The sequence below is a fragment of the Aegilops tauschii genome, chromosome 3, assembly GCF_002575655.3.
Source record: "Aegilops tauschii subsp. strangulata cultivar AL8/78 chromosome 3, Aet v6.0, whole genome shotgun sequence".
NCBI lineage: Eukaryota > Viridiplantae > Streptophyta > Magnoliopsida > Poales > Poaceae > Aegilops > Aegilops tauschii.
The window spans coordinates 83,551,738-83,557,594 of record NC_053037.3 but is presented as its reverse complement, the minus strand read 5'-3'; positions in this window follow the sequence as shown (position 1 = coordinate 83,557,594).

Below are 5,857 nucleotides of genomic sequence, written 5' to 3'. Positions count from 1 at the left end.
TAACTTGGGTTCATTCCACATGAAGCATGATCTACTTGGTTTGTACATTCGACAGTGTAGCACGAAGGTTCTCGACGGAGGCAGTGCGTGTACTACATCGACTCCATGGATGGAATCCAGTTTGAACCAATGTTTGCACTTGGTATGGTGTCAATTAGGTCTAACCTTAGGCAATAAAGCTTGAAGGCATCATGTGCTACCACTTTGGATGGTTGTCTACGGGTAGACTGTTTGGGAGGTGAAAAAATCATGAAAATCATTTGTAACCTTGAACGCACTATGCATGCATGCTTGATTTGGTTCATGGGATGGCATCAAGATAACTTGGAATCCTATGTACATGGTGTATTGAAGGAGGTGGCCCGAGACGGGCCCTTCTGGGCTATCCTTGTACCCTCCGAAAGCACATGTTGGTTTATTGACCTATATTAAATGACCGCCAAGTTTGTATCGTTACAATCCATGGCCATGTTAGGGATACATATGCCAAGTTTGAACCATTTTCATCTAAGTTTGAAAGTTTTTTCATGTGTAAATCTTAGTCTAAACTTAGAAGCATTTCGCATGACAGCTTGTTTTGGTCATGGGATTCCATGGGAATTAGTACACATCATTTTGTATTGTAGATGATCTACTAAACATGGGGGTGCCCCCAAACACGCCCTTGCGGCCTTGACTGGCACCTCCGAAATCACATGCTGGTTTGTTGACCTACCTGAAATCAACCCAACTTTGCAGGGTTGCAAGCCATGGTAATTATTGGGGTACTTTCAAATTTCAACCATTTTCAGCGAAGTTGCAAGTTTAGTCACGTACGGCCAATTTCCGGGCATTTTCAGAACAAACAACATATTTTACCACTTAAAAAATGCATTCCTTTCTCGACGGCACATTTGTTTTTTCTTCGGAACATTACATTTGTTTTGGCCAGTTACATGCTAATGTTTCAACCTCCCATAACTCACGCCGCCCAGATCTCCCGAAATCCCATGATTACAGCTCCTCCCTCGTAACCACCCGCAGCATCCAGGTCCCCTACCGCCTCCCACGGCCGCTGCAAGATCAGATTGTAGCCGCCGCCCGCCGCCCGCCGCCCACCGCCCACTGCCAACGTCGCCTGAGGGGTCGGACGGGAGTGGTGTTGTCGCCGCCTACTACGCGCGTCAACGCGCCGCTGCTCCTGTTGCTGCCATCGAGCGCCACACATCGACATCTAGTGTGGGACGCACTATCCGCGTGGAGCATTGGGCCGCCACCGCCGATTAAAGAAGAAGACATGATCATAGCTCTTTCTAATCTTTCTCAGACACACACGTCTACTAGTAAAGCCCTAATAGGTTTCCCACAAGTTATTCCAGTCGTCAAGATTACCTGATCATAGCTCTCATTAATAACTATCTTGTAATCAATCTTGGCACACTACACGAACATCCGAAGAGGTAATACCACAACAAGGGTATCTCTTTCATGAAATAACACGTCGTATGTTCATGCAATCCCAAAAAACCCTAGTTGAACTGTCCCAATGTTATGCATGACCAAAATCTGTAGTGTGCTTAAAGTTACATGTAGTTCATATTATTTAATAAACTCATCCGTGCCTGCGTATAAGATTTTATTTTTGTTGCACATTTCTCAACATGAAGGTCAAATAAATTGAACCGGTTTTGCTTATGTTCCATTGGTGCCAGTAAAATGGAAACTATTGTTAAAAGTCCTGCTAATGGAGAAAAACACGTCTCCGAAATGACCGATGAGGTAAGTAGTTGACATTTCGTTTGAAAACTGTACTTGCAGACCCTTCTTTCATACTCGATAAAATCTATTGCCACTTTTGCAGGAAATCTTGAGGAAACACGGCCATATGAAGTTAGTGTGCTCACCGTCAAGGCTCGCTAAAGTCATGAAATTGTTGTCATCAAAACACATAGAGAAAATCATAAGCGATACCGGTCTTGGGTGTCTAAACATGATTCGTGAATTTAAACTCCGGCGCATTATGTTGATAAGACTAGCAAAGAGCTTCGATAGTGAGACATCGTCCATTACCATAGGTAAAACACCCATTCCTATCACCTCAGAAGACGTGCACCATATATTTGGCCTTGCTATAGAAGGGGAGGATATCGATAAAAAGCTGGAAAGCGCACCGGATCCAAATTTGTTTAACACATTTCAAAAAAATGGGAGCATTGATCTGGCTGGCCTTGAGAGACAGATCTTAAGTTCCAAAACACCGGACAATGATTTCCTGGCGCGGTTCGTTCTATTCGCTATTGGCACAGTTTTAGCACCAACAACACAATCTTATGTCGATGTGAAATACCTTCAACTTGTTGCGGATATTAAAAGCTTTCTGAGATTGAACTGGGGATGTTTCACAATGAAACACTTGTTCATGTCCATACACAAATTTAACTCTCTTGATCAAGTATCTCTACAGGGAAATCTACCTCTGCTTCAGGTTAGTGCAACATCACTAGTTAACATTGTACAATTGTTTTTCTTTTCTATATCTCTCTATATTGACGAAGTAATTTATTGTGAAGATTTGGTACTGGGAGCACCTGCGTTCCGGCAAATTGATGTATACTCCTATACCCCCACCATTGGTCGCACGATGGGACGAATGCACGTGCGTAATAAGAGCAGAAGCTTACACCTCAGGAGGTCTTCATAAAGGACTGGTGTGTTTCTAGATTTGACCCATGTATATATCCGGTTATTTATTTGCTACTACTGATTCATTGTACCTGATTCAAAGGTTGTGATGGAAATTTGTGCTCGACAACCAGAGGGCAACAATAGAAAGGATCCAGGAAGCAAAAAATTTGTACGTGTGGATGAAGGTGATTCATCTCGAGCACAATCACAAGGTCAAAATATGAGTAGCCACCAAGTAAGCCCAACAAAGACAATTTTCATTTTCCAAGATCAGTAAAAGGTCGCATCAAAACTCATTCATTTTGATTTCTTGTGAACGGGGTGTTATTTCGTTTGCACAGGTGGAAATGATAGTTGCATCCCTGAATGCACGTTGTGCTGAGCCAGAAAACAAGGTAGGCAGACAGTTAATGGAATTTTAGCATAGATTTGACGCGAAATTCCTCACCCTGAGCGAAGAGTTAATAGACATTCAGAGTAAATCTGGCAGTAATCCTAGGCTCTCGCTGCTCGAGGACGAAATTGAGGACTTAAGGAGGGAATTGAAGGTATGTCATGTTGTGCATTTTTTATTGTTACGAATATGTTCCTCCTTATTCATTATTGTTATAATTGTTACAGGAATTAAAAAACAAAAGTAAAGTCAGCCGACAATCCGAGTGACAGAAAGCAGGCGTCGTGGTAATAATTATGGCCCACCACATAAGTAGTATTACCAAACTAATTATAATTGACCATTTTTTTGTTGTAGGAACAAGTCAATGTGTCCAGTGATCCCTTCATGGCGACTCCTAAGTTCGACGCATCCACGCCACGTACTTCGACTCCAGCACCAAGTGCCAGACACGTCCTGCCAAACAAGGACGATCCTCGAATCACACTGGATGAAGCCTCTGTTTGATAATGATTACGTACTCACCGCTGAGGACAAAGAGGCAGCCATTTTCATCCGGGGAACACACGGCCCTGTTGAAGTCATTCAAATCGGAGACATTCCCCTAAGAGCGGAACAACTGAAGCCAATTTACGATAAAAAATACATCTGTGGTGATGTAAGCCCCTTGTACTCATGTTGGCAATATGCCCTAGAGGCAATAATAAATGGTTATTATTATATTTCTTTGTTCATGATAATTATCTATTATTCATGCTATAATTGTATTGTCCGGAAATCGTAATACATGTGTGAATACATAGACCACAACGTGTCCCTAGTAAGCCTCTAGTTGACTAGCTCGTTGATCAACAGATAGTCATGGTTTCCTGACTATGGACATTGGATGTCGTTGATAATGGGATCACATCATTAGGAGAATGATGTGATGGACAAGACCCAATCCTAAGCATAGCATAAAAGATCGTGTAGTTTCGTTTGCTAGAGCTTTTCCAATGTCAAGTATCTTTTCCTTAGACCATGAGATCGTGCAACTCCCGGATACCGTAGGAGTGCTTTGGGTGTGCCAAACGTCACAACGTAACTGGGTGACTATAAAGGTGCACTACGGGTGTGTCCGAAAGTGTCTGTTGGGTTGGCTCGGATCGAGACTGGGATTTGTCACTCCGTGTGACGGAGAGGTATCTCTGGGCCCACTCGGTAATGCATCATCAAAATGAGCTCAATGTGACTAAGGCGTTAGTCACGGGATCATGCATTGCGGTATGAGTAAAGAGACTTGCCGGTAACGAGATTGAACAAGGAATTGGGATACTGACGATCGAATCTCGGGCAAGTAACATACCGATTGACAAAGGGAATTGCATACGGGATTGATTGAATCCTCGACACCGTGGTTCATCCGATGAGATCATCGTGGAACATGTGGGAGCCAACATGGGTATCCAGATCCCGCTGTTGGTTATGGACCGGAGAGGCGTCTCGGTCATGTCTGCATGTGTCCCGAACCCGTAGGGTCTACACACTTAAGGTTCGGTGACGCTAGGGTTGTAGAGATATATGTATGCGGAAACCTGAAAGTTTTTCGGAGTCCCGGATGAGATCCCGGACGTCACGAGAGGCTCCGGAATGGTCCGGAGGTGAAGAATTATATATAGGAAGTCAAGTTTCGGCCACCGGGAAAGTTTCGGGGGTTACCGGTATTGTACCGGGACCACCGGAAGGGTCCCGGGGGTCCACCGGGTGGGGCCACCTATCCCGGAGGGCCCCGTGGGCTGAAAGTGGAAGGGAACCAGCCCTTAGTGGGCTGGGGCGCCCCCCTTGGGCCTCCCCCATGCGCCTAGGGTTGGGAACCCTAGGGGGGAGCTTCCCCCTTTCCTTGGGGGGCAAGGCAACCCCTTCCCCCCTTTGGCCGCCGCCCCCCCTTGGAGATCCCATCTCCCAGGGCCGGCGCCCCCCCAGGGGCCTATATAAAGGGGGGGAGGGAGGGCAGCAACCTACAGCCTTGGGCGCCTCCCTTCTCCCCTGCAACACCTCTCTCTCTCGCAGAAGCTCGGCGAAGCCCTGCCGGAGACCCGCTACATCCACCACCACGCCGTCGTGCTGCTGGATCTCCATCAACCTCTCCTTCCCCCTTGCTGGATCAAGAAGGAGGAGACGTCGGTGCACCGTACGTGTGTTGAACGCGGAGGTGCCGTCCGTTCGGCACTTGGTCATCGGTGATTTGGATCACGGCGAGTACGACTCCGTCATCCACGTTCATTGGAACGCTTCCGCTCGCGATCTACAAGGGTATGTAGATGCACTCCTTTCCCCTTGTTGCTAGTACACTCCATAGATGCATCTTGGTGAGCGTAGGAAAATTTTAAATTATGCTACGATTCCCAACAGTGGTATCAGAGCCAGGCCTATGCGTAGTTAGTATGCACGAGTAGAACACAAAGCAGTTGTGGGCATTGAGTTTGCCAATTCTTCTTGCCGCTACTAGTCTTTTCTTGTTTCGGCGGCATTGTAGGATGAAGCGGCCCGGACCGACCTTACACGTACACTTACGTGAGACAGGTTCCACCGACTGACATGCACTAGTTGCATAAGGTGGCTAGCGGGTGTCTGTCTCTCCTACTTTAGTCGGAACGAATTCGATGAAAAGGGTCCTTATGAAGGGTAAATAGAAATTGGCAAATCACGTTGTGGTCATACGTACGTAAGAAAATGTTCTTGCTAGAAACCTACAAACCACGGAAAAAAACTTGCAACAACAATTAGAGGACGTCTAACTTGTTTTTGCAGCAAGTGCTA